Genomic DNA, 12,255 nt, shown 5'->3' on the forward strand with positions numbered 1-12,255 from the left:
AAAATCACAATAGACTGAAGGACTTTTCTTTACCAATTATTCTATGTCAAATTAACAACTTTAAAAAGAGACTAATTTAAAATTTCTTTGGCACTTTCATGATTTCGCTTTTGAGTGGGATGAGCTGAGTCTGGGCGTCACCCTTCTGTTTGTCTAAACCGACTTGGGATTTAAGCCAAAGGTTCTGTGATAGCATTTTTGATGTCAGGTTTGGAACTCTGGCAGGAAACTGTGAGTTGCTGCTGTCTTCGGAATTCTTGAAAATTAACATAGTGAACAGTTTAGTTATGCATAGCTGCAAGAAAAAATATCCACCTAAGCTAGACTAATTAAAGAGAGGTTTGTTGCGAGGACATTACAGCATCTCAAGGAGTCCAGTTTTAGCAAGGACGGCAGAATTTTGCAGAGCCAGAATGGTACCAATGTGCTTCTCTTCTGTCTTTGTCCTTCTGGCCCCTCGTGTCTGCTTGTCTGTCCCATTCTTTTGTCTTCAACAGGGACTTCAGTGCGGCTGGCTCTGCTTCAGTGCTTTTTCAGTCTGCACACCTGAAACCAGGAAAGAAACCGGGAGATCTGGGTGAGATTTCAGCTCTGGCCTTATCAGTTCCTCCAGTCAAGTAAGCAGGGACACATTATCCCAGTTGTCTGTCAGTGTCAAGTATGCCCTTGAGTTGGGGGATGTGGGCCAGAAACGATAGCTACACGGAAGGTTTTGGTAAGCTGATTTCTCTGCTCATTGCTACCACCAAGTATCAATATCGATGCAGTTTTCGGTTTTGTAAAGTGGAACAGAGATACCTAGGAACAGACTAATCTATCCTCCTGACTCTTCAGAGAAAGTTAATGCACATGCAGTTTGATTTCCTCTTATTATATATATTATGGATGTTGTAGAATATAAGTAGGTTTCTATGCAAACTATGTCTCCCTCCTTTTGTATTCTTTCTTCTTTTTTTAAAGGTTTATTTCTTTTAAAACACTCATATGTATGAGTGTTTTCCCTGCATGTACATATGTGCAGTGTGTATTCCTGATACTGACAGAGGTCAGAAGAGGGCATCAGAACCCAGGAACTAGAGTCACAGATGGTTGAAAACCACCTGATGAGAGATGGGAACGAGCTCAGGTCCTCTGCAAGAGCACTCAGAACTCCTCACTATCTCTCTCTCCAGCCCCATTTTCAGTTTTAGAAGGAGGAGAAGCCTGAATAAATGCACATCTCCATTACCTTCACAAATCATGCAGTGAAGTTTCCCACATTTGTGAACTGCCGGGGTCTGCACAAGCCGGGTGCACTGAATAGGTCTCACCACAGGAAAGCTGCCTTCATGGCTCCTATCTCCCTTTCCAAGCGGTCCTCAGTGCCTCAGGATAGTGCTGGATGAAACCAGAAAGGTAACTAGTTACATCAGATTTTATTCTTTGGTTTTGGTGACATTTTGAAACTAAGACAACTTTAGTTTGATAATCCATTGTGTGTCTTTCCCTGGACTTTATCAATTAAATATTATAATTCTTCGTGAATCTTTGAGAAATGATAAGTCTTTTCTTTATGTGTTCTCTTCCTGTTAGGTGACATTCCAACCACTTAATGTTCCTAAAGGACTTTTTTCTTTTAGAAGTAAAAGTCCTCCCATATTAAAGGCTAGAAAGGGGTCAAAAAGACTTCCGTTCCTAAAGGTTCCTTTGTAATTCCCTTTCAGTGTTAACAAATTACCATAAAATTATCATAGAATTTCCCTCTCTCTTTCTCTCTTACATATAATCATAGAAATCAGAGACATTGTACAGTTGGCTCCCAACAGAAAATTATGCTTAAGAAAAAAAAAAAAAAACTTCAATGATCACCATGTAAAGTACCCACTAGTAATTTCCTGTGGCTGCTGGTTAATCCCAGGCTGTTAAGCCACTGCCCGCCAACCCACCTGGGCCATTTTTCCCATTACAAATTAGTGTGTGGCCAAGGGTAGCCAACTTTTCTGCACAGTGACTTAGAGAGCACACAATTAGAAAGATGTTGCCGCAGGGAAAGAAGGTAATTGAATACAGTCCCAAACCGAAGAGCAGTGTGCTCCTCCGTGATCAGCTGTGGGATATCTCCCTCTTGGCTCCCCTCTGCCGCTGCAGATGATTGGGGGGCAGAGGGGAGATAGGGGTGCAAACTAACTGCAGTTTCTTAAACCAAGGAAATCCATTCTTCTCCGTTTGTCTTTACATACTCTAACCACTACAGAGTGAAGACGTAGGTTATCAGAAATGTCTTAAAATTATAAAACTAATTTAATATCCTAGAAAGGATAGATTCCCCCTTAAGAGACAATATCATCCTGACTTTCCCGTGTTTCCCAGATCTGACCCTGCATAGGAAGTGGGATGCGGTTCAAAGCACAGACGAGAAAGTGAATCTGCTTGGATAGGCTCTGTAATTGCTCACATCCTGGCTGTTCTCAGCGCCTTGGTAATAGAATTCACTTTGATCAACTTCAAAGCTTCCAATTACCTCGGGATAAGAATTACAGACATCAATTTATGATCGCAATTTAGAAACTCCGAGTATTTAAATATAATACCATACAACGAATGAGAATAATTAATATTGGCACTGCATATTTATGGCACTTCCAATTTCAGAAGACTATTATACAATATGCATCATCGGGTTCAACTTCCAAGCCCTCCTTTGCCAGGGAAGAGAGGAGAATGAACAGTGGCTCTGGACAGAAGGACCCATTTGGCCAGCTCTATGGACACTCCCTTCATCCCCAACCAGCCTTTTGAGCTGTGCAGTATGCTGACCTACCAAAGAGCACCTTTCGCCTCACCCTCCTGCCCTCATCGCCTTTTCCTGCTCCTCACCCCCCCACCCTCCTGCTCCTCATCGCTTTGACCCCACCCTCTTGCTCCTCATTGCCTTTCCCCCCACCCCCCCTGCTCCTCATCACCTTTGACCCCACCCTTCTTGTTCCTCATCACCTTTCCTAGAGGAAAGGTCTGGACTTCGTTTCCTAACAGACAGTCTGCTCCATCATCACAATCTTATTTTCTCAGCTTCTTTCTGCACGCACTCCCAGTGTTAGTAAAAGTGGCCTTGCTATTGCAAGGCTGTGACCACCAATTGTGTCCTTTCTTTTTGCCAAAAATCACCCCTCCCCTCTCGATCTCTTGAATCTATTCAAATCTGGACAGTTCTGGATCAACAAGTCTTGAGAGTGTTCTAAGGATTAGTGATCAGTATGCTGATTTTATGGTTTTTCTGCTTTTGACATTTTCTTCTATTTCATTGTTTTCGGGTTGAATTCTACCTTGCTGAGTGATCCATTACCATTGCTACCTTTGTTTTTTTTTGGTTTTGTTATTGTTGTTGTTGTTGTTTCTTATATTTGTTTTGGGATACTGTTTCTAGCTCTCTGCATATTTAACAATTTTCTTTTGTCCCAATGAGTTTTCTGGTGCTTTTTCGTTCTTACCAGACTACTTTTCTACCTTCTGTCCCTAGGACCTTAACCACGCTAAGTGCCACCTAAGTAGAACCACGTGGTATTTGCCCCATTGAGTCTGGCATGTTTCAGTTTTAAAAATTCCAGTAGCTGCCCAGTGAGGTCTGGTCTCTGTAGAACTTCATCATTGTTTGTGAGACCCCAGCCAAGTTGGTTTTCCTCTCAGGTATAAAGTGGGTGTGTTAATGATAGCATTCACCTAGTGGGGTCACTTTGAAAATTAAATGGCTTAATGTGTTTCTTGTGCACATAGCTATCAGTATCTTAGAGTTCTTTTGCAGAAAAGTGGGTAAGAATTCCAAAGTGCAGAGATTTGCTATTGTGCAAGCACTAACGTATTCAAGAAGAGAAAACTATATAGACCTTTGCAAACTTGAATCTGCCTGTACGTTTCTCTGAAAAATGTCATTGTCGCCTTTGTGAGGATCCAGCCGTGATGATTTCTATTCAAGGAAGAGGCAGCTGTGACCTCGTTGAAGCTATTCTTCACAGAATCAAGAGGTTGTGCATTCTAGAAAGGGTTTCATTGCCATGCCTACCAAAGTCAGGGGGAAAGGATCTCTTGTGGCTTTCTTCTCATACCAGCACTGGCTAAATGCACATTCCATTAGCCAGCTGTGACTGCTACTGTATCTGCCTGACTGTTCTCAGTTACATAAAATACAAGTAGTTAGGATGCTGGAGTGGCGGGGAATAGTCCATTTGCACTCATTGGTTCATCCTTCATTTGATCAAAGGGTATGAACATCTTCGTTTCACTTTAGATTTTACCAAACACATCCATGAATTGGGCTTCAAAGTGACTGCATTACCACAAACTGGATTAATCCAGCCAGCCTGCGTTACTAGCGATAGTTTGTCTTTGTTCTGAGATAAACACACTGTCCTAAAAATTTGATATAGAACTCCTTTTAAAAATGTGATGAATTCCCTCATCGTACACAGCAGCCCAGAGACATTACTTATTGAAATGGATGCTGCTGTATAATGTATCTTATTGAATCACAAGTATTTCCCAGTTGATTATCAGATGCATAAATCCAATCAAAATTATCACCTATCGAACTGGAAACAGTAAACTTACAAACCCAAATGGATCACCTAGCAAATCATACACACTGCCACATTTACATATTGGCACTCTGTTACACGGGGAGAAGTGTTAACTCTGTAACAGAGGCCTGGATGATAGTGTTCTTTTGGATATGGCTCTATACCTCTAACCAATGTTGTCTTCGCTTTGCAAAGGCACATTCCAGGTCATGGAGGCCAGAGAGTCTCCTTCACCCTCCTATTCCGTCTCTGCTGGTGCCAGTGACCTTCAGAACTGTCCACAAAGCAGCTTTTATGTGGCACTTAAAACAAACAAATATCATTGCAAGGTGAGTTGGCACGATTGAGAGAACGTTAGGCTATTGTTGGTGTTCACGAGAGTGTAATGTTGAACCCTCATTAATATGCTGCTCTTGCTTTGCTGCTGGGAGGAAGTTGAATTGGGGGTTACCAGGAAAAGACAGTGCCATCTCAGGGGAGGCAATGTGGGTTTTCTAAAATCATTATAACTTTCAAGTGTCTGGTTAAGTCCTCTCTTCCTTGTCTGCTCTGTGTGCTCTACCATGCTTGCCTTTGTGCTTTGTGAACACTTCCATATAATGTCATCAAGCACGATACTTATATATACACATAAATAAGTGTATATACATGCATATTGTGTATATATGTACGTATTCATGTATATATGTATCTATATGTATACACACACACACACACACTGCTTTCAAACATGCCATCTCCTCCACTCTCACATTCATACCAGTCAGACAGGATTCCTACTTTTTCATTGGAAAGCCAAGGTCACCAATAGACCTGTATGTCTGCCTCCTTCCCTGTGGATTCTCTGTCTTCATTCCCTTGCCATTCAGCGTAGCAGATCTTTCACAACATTGATATTCTTTGCCATGCTCCCTTTGTTAGTTAGCATTCTTTTTGTTGCAAGTGATAGAAAGGGTCTCTTGCTAAGTTAAGTAAAAGATGCAATTTACTGACGGGCTGGGCTACAGAGGCGGCCTGCAGACACGAATCTGAGGGGAGCAGCCAGCAAGTGTCAGCAGGACACTTCCTCTCCTGGGTACCGCCTGTGATGCAGTCAGCTCAAGTGATGCCTTCTCTGCATACTCAGTCACAATTCCAAATTGGCGACTGTGGAGGGAATCTGATTGCCTGCTTAAGTCAGGTGTCCAAAGCCACAGGGTGAGACATGGTGACAATGATCGCTCTTGTGTCACTGGGGTGGCTCCCTGTCACACATGGGGAAGTGGCCAGTAACTGAATGGTGGCAAAACCAGAAATATAAAGAAAGCCAGAACCTCTCTGTCTACTGGTTTAAACAGAACCGAGCATCTAAAGCATCTCCTTTACAGTTTGCTGTGGTACTTCCAACGATAGCTATGGTTGGCATCTCTTCGTCCCCCAAAAGACATGCTCTTACGTCCAAGTATTTCTGTGGCTTCAAAAACAATGAGAGGGGTTGGGGATTTAGCTCAGTGGTAGAGCGCTTGCCTATGCAAGCGCAAGGCCCTGGGTTCAGTCCCAGCTCCGGAAGAAAAAAAAAAAAAAAAAAAAAAACAATGAGAAGCTCTTTTCTTGAAATGGTAGCGAGAAGGCAAAGAAAGCCAAGGGTGGTGTTTGAGGAATGAGATGCGGCTGAAGGCACATGTGATGAATGAGTGGTCGTCAACAGGGTTCAGATGTGAGGCTTTGAAGAAGGGATGGGATGATGAGGACTGTGACCTCATCGGTGGACTAATCTATGGACAGACCCTCCATTTGAGACATCATTGGGAGTTGGTGGGAATGGGGATGTGCAGCTTCATTAGAGGGGAGAGGTCACTTGAGGTGTGACTTTAAAGGGTATATCTTGACCTAACCACATCCCTCAACTCTTTCTGCTCCCCGCCCCCCTGGTGTGAGCAGCTGTCCTTGGAGATGCCTCTCTATAGCCTTAAGACCATGGAGCAAACCAAACTCTGAAACATTCGGAACTGTCAGCCAAAGTGACTCTTCGTCTTCTAAGCTGTTTTTCTAAGGAGTTTGGTGACAGTGATGAAAAGGTCTGACTGCAGCAGTCTCCCAATGGGCTAAAATACACCTATGCTTGTGACAGCAGAGATTTGAAAAGGAAAGCTTCTATAGCTAAGTAAGATAGATCCATTTCCCAAAAGATATAATTTAGGATGGAAGGAAAAAGGGCGCTTTTAAAATGCCACCTGGTTAGTTTACGGCCTCTATCAGCACCGTGGAGATGGAGAAGGGAGGTGTCAAAAAAGTCAAATAGCAGATTTACTATCTATGGAAGATTAACAGCTCTGCTGGGCCTCAGCGAATGGAAGGAAAGCAGAGCAAAATGTTCCCCTTGGACTCACACTGGTGAAAAAGGCCTGGGTGAACAGACTGACCAACTTCTCTCCACTGTGGGAAAAACACAAGGTCCCTCATGACCCCATTCTCATCGGGTTTGGGGGGTGGGGGTTCACGTGTGGATCCATATTGTCTTATGGGAAACAAATTAATCCTGATCTAAATAACCAAATTCTTTCCTCCTGTCAACACAAGAAATAACACTGACATCAATCTCATAAAGGATTTAATCAAGGCTCCCTTTATGTAGAAAAGGGAGTCAAAATAGTCACAAGCTGAACTTTGGTGAAGACAAGCACCAGGAGGGTGGATATAACCAAGCCCAGTGTGGTAGTTTGACTAAGAATGACCCTCATAGGCCCATATATTTGAAACCTCAGTGATAAGGGAGTGGGCCTATTGAGGAGGATTAGAAGGACTGTGGGATTGGTCTTTCTGGAGGAAGTATGTCAATGAAGACATAGCAGGCCCAGTCTTATTCTCTCTTCCTGCAGATCAGGATGTAGCTCTGGGCCACTGCATGCCACCATAATGATAATGAACTAAAACTCTGACATTGCGAGCAAGGCCCCAGTTTAAAGCTCTCCTTTATTAGAGTTTCCTTGGTCATTGTGTCTCTTCAGCGCAATAGAACAGTGACTGAGACCCCCAGGAAAGAGTCATTTGTCCAAGACTAGAGGAAAGCCAAGACTTGAGAACTGAGCATAGCACAACTCTGCCTCACACAAGCAGATTCAAAGCCACTGATTGATGTAATCTGGGGAGGTCATACTTACCCAATTGATCTCTAGAGGGGATTAGAATAAAAATTATCAAGCAAAGGTCTTTATAAAGCTATAAAACCCGAGATTACTTTTAGTGCTCTATGAAAACCCCAGTCTCATCTAGTTTCTAGCAACCAGGCATCTGTCCTCCAATCTGTCCATCTTTCTTTCTACCAATGTTCTGAGTGCAAGTTCATTGAATGAGTTGTCTTTCTCCTGCTCCAACTGCTGTTTCTGCCCTGGAGACTTAGTCTAACCTGTCTTCACTAGCTGTTTCTAAATGCTACCAGACATGTCACCTTTTAGAACAAGTGTTTGATAGTGCCTCCTTTGCTATTTTCAGATTAAAGTCACTCATAGATGATGTACCTTGCCTTTACACGTAATATGTTTTTAAGCAATATGATGCCATAACTTTCATTTGAAGAAGAAATTTTTTAAAAATAAAATTTTAACAAAATAATAAGTCATTCTAGTATTCAAATATGACAGCATTTGAAGACAGAATGAAGTTAGAAATTTGAGTCAATAAGTGGCACTGTTCTCATTTCACCTGAATGTGCCAACTGGCAGGTGTAGGACCCCACAAGAGATTAAGAGGTGAGGTTTAGATATGTTGCTGGGAGTGGGCTTTGAGGTTTCAAAAGTATACAACAGGCCCAGTGTTCTTCATTTGGCCTGTGGATCAGGATGTAGCTTTCAGCTATTGTTCTAGCACCGTGAGTGCTATCATGCTCCCCACCATAATAACTGACTAATCCTATGAAACTGTGAGCCAACCCCCAGTTAAATGCTCTGTCTTATAAGAGTTGCTGTGGTCACGGTGTCTCTTCACAGCCATAGAACTGTGACTAAGATACACAGCTAACAAGTGTTGGTTAACTCCCAAAAGAGTAAAAAATAATCCTCTTTCTATTTATATTACACTCATGGAAAACTCTGCATATATTTAAACTATATTTACCATTGTTTATATTTATATAGACATGGAGTTGGGCTTTAAGCCTAGATCATGACAAACAGTTTTCTCACTGATATAGATGTCTTTGGAGGGGAAAAAAAATCACACAATCATCTCAATAGATGCAGAAAAAGCATTAAACAAAATCCAACATGGCTCCATGGTAAAAGTCACAGAAATGTTTGAGAAGAGGGAACATACCTCAACATAGTGAAGACTACATGTGAGAAAGGCAACCTTGCTGCTGTCAGGAGGGAAATAACTGTCCACTCTCCCTCTCCTTTTTAATATCACACTTGAAGTGCTAGCTGGAGAAGGGAATTAAAGATATACAAATAGGAAAAGAATTCAAACTATCTATATTTGCAGATGGCAGGATAGAACATGTTAGAGATACCCGAAACTCTACCAGAAAGCTTCTAGAAATGAAAACAAAAAAAATTATACATTCAATTTGCCCAAATCAATAGGTTTTTCTATATAGCAACAACAGACAAACAGACAAGGAGATCATGTACACACTCTAGTTCAAAGTAGCCCCAAAATAAATATCTAGTGATAAACCTAACCAAGGAAGTTGAAGACCTTTACAATAAAAACATAAAAAACCCTGAAGAAAGAGAAGAAAGACATTAGAAAATGGAAAAATACCCGTGCTCATGGATTAGCAAGATTAATAATGTGAAAATGTTCATTTCACCAAAAGCTAGCCACAGAGTCAACCCAATCACAGTCAAAATCCCTAACTTATTCTTTACAGAAGTAGAAAAAAACTATCCTAAAATCCATATGGAACCAAAAAGGACCCTGGATGGTAAAAACAATCCTAAGCAAAAAGAATAATGCTGGAGGCGTTACTATTTCAGATCTTAAGATACATTACAAGGCCATAGTAATAAAAACAATATAGTGCTGGCACCAGAGCAGATATGTAGATCAATGAAATCAACTTGAAGACTTAAACATGAGTATATGTAACTTAAGTCATTTAATATTTGACAAAAATGCCAAAACCATATGCTGGGGAAAAGAGAGCATCTTCAATAAATGATGCTAGAAAAACTGGATGTCCACAGGCAGAAGAACGAAATTAGACCAGTATCTACTATAGTGCACAAAATTAACTCCAAATGGACCAGAGACATGAATATAAAACCCGAAACTGCTAGGAGAAAATTTAAGCAGTATTTTATAGAATATAGGTATTCTATAGAAAATAGGAGAGGATTTTCTATATAGGATTCCACTTGCTCAAGAATTAAGGCATACAATTGACAAGTGGAATTGCACAAAACCAAAAGACTTCTGCACAGCTAGAGAAACAAACAGCTGTGTAACTATAATTTTTCAAACCTTATTTTTAATGATGGTTCTTAAAAGCTTTAATCTCCTTGTAGTCCACTCCTGACCAGAGGTAGTGGAGAAGAAAGGATATGGGGGTTGGGTGTGAGTGGACCTGTTTCGAAAGGTTCTTTGGAGCAACTGCCTTCTGTGTTGTCTGGACATCAGCAGTTCAGTTCACAGGTTAGCAGGCGGTTACAGCTCAGTCTGCTTAGCAAGCACCTCATGGATACTCTAGCAATCTAGTTCGGTAGAGTCGGGTTAGCAACAGTGATGACACAACCTAGCAGAGACAACCAGGCCTTAGCTCAGCTCCAGGCAGCAGGAGGGACCAACTGGAGCACCAGGAGAAGTTCTCAGCTGTGCCTTTCTAAGGGAAGCGAAGATCAGCCAAAGAAGCTTTGCACAGCTAGCCGTACCAGCAAGCCAAGCCCTGTCTTCATCACTCTGTGGTAGAGTCCTATTTATACCCTCCAAACATCATGTGTCCTCCAAGTCTTGCCTCAGCACATGTATCCAATTAGCCTGAGTTTGTAGAAGAGGCAAGAAACTGTGCACAACATCTTCACAAGTTTTTTGGTGCATTTCTCTTTATGGAGTTCAACTACTCAATGTAAGGAGGATCAATACATGCATGTCTTTAGCATAGAATCCTTCATCGTGTGTCCTTTTATGTGTTTGCTTTAGCAGAACATCCTCTCTCCTGTGTCTGCTTCAGCAAAATGATCCTTCATGAGTCTGCCTTAGCCTTTCACACCTGTGTCTATGAAATGTTCCTTCACATCTTTGACCCGACAAAACACTAAATGACTTTCCAAAGAGTCCTTATGTTTCCACTTCACGACTGGATAAAGAGGAGGCCCACAGAATGGAAAGAAATCTTGTTAGGTGTGCATTTGACAAGAGATTAATATCAAGAATATATAAAGAATCCCAAAAGAATCAAAATAAACAAAGAAATGACGCATTCAGGAAAAAAAAGTGGACCTGGGACCTGAATAGAGAATTCGCGAAAGAAGAAATACATGGCTAAAAATTCTCTCAAAAGTGTTCCCTTTTTCCTATCAATTACAGAATTACAAATCAAAGTAACTCTGAGATTTTATTGTTTTCCCCAATCAAAAATTAAAAAGATCAACAAAACAACCTACAACAGATGCTGGAGTGGGTGTGGGAAAGAGGGAGCCCTCATTCACTGTGGGTGAGGTTGCAAACTTGTCTAGCTACTCTGGAAATTAGTGTTGAGAATTCTCAAAAATATAAAAATAAATCTACCATAAGACCTAGCTCTACCACTCTTTAGCATATGCCCAAAGAACTGAACATCTTATGCCTCCGATACTGGCTAGGCCACGTTCATTGCTGCTCTGTCATCAACAGCTAGGCCATAGAGATATCCTCGACGTCTGTCACCTGACAGCTGGGTAATGAAAATGTGGTACGTGTACACTACGGATTACTACTTAGCTGTACAGGAGAAAGAAACAATCAATTTTTCAGCTGAGTGGATGGAACTAGAAAAATATCGTACAGCATGAGGTAAGCCAGACTCAGAGAGAAATATTGCATGCTCTTTCTCATTGCGGGCTCCAAGCTCCAAATCTTCAGATGTGAGCCCATATCCTGCAGTAGTGACAGAAACCAGGAGTGTAAGAAGAGACCATGGCTGGAGTGAGGGAGCAGTAGAGAAGGGAACATCATGATACAAGTGACATGATCAAGGAAGGAAAAAGACATGGGGGCTAGTGGTGGAGGGTGGGGAAAATACAGAAGAATGATGGAGTGGGAGAATATCAGTAAGGATATCTGAAAAAGTCATAAGCTATTAGCTACTTACCTAAAAATACCTGTAGTACATGCAATTCTGTGTGTAAATATGCATAGAGCTTAAATCAAATCTTCCCATATGGATTGAAAATGTTCCCTTCAAGACCATCCAACAAAAACTCCAACATCAGAGGAAGCACCCAGCCTTGCAGAGACTTGAATTGCCATGGTGAGGGAATACGCAGGGGACCCTCACTCAGAGGAGGATGGAAGGGCTAGGGGGAAGGAATGTGGGAGGAGTGACCAAGAGGGTGGCAAGGAGTGGGATGTAAAGTGAATAAGTAAATAAGTAAGTAAATAAGTAAAATAAAAAGAAACCAGAAAGCATTTTTTAAATGCCACCAAAGACACATACATACAAACTCCAAAACCTGGCACAAGAAACCCCCTTTTGTGTTATGGTCAGAGTTGTCCAAGAGACTCTCAAAACATTACAGGCTATTAATGT

The sequence above is a fragment of the Rattus rattus genome, chromosome 4, assembly GCF_011064425.1.
Source record: "Rattus rattus isolate New Zealand chromosome 4, Rrattus_CSIRO_v1, whole genome shotgun sequence".
NCBI lineage: Eukaryota > Metazoa > Chordata > Mammalia > Rodentia > Muridae > Rattus > Rattus rattus.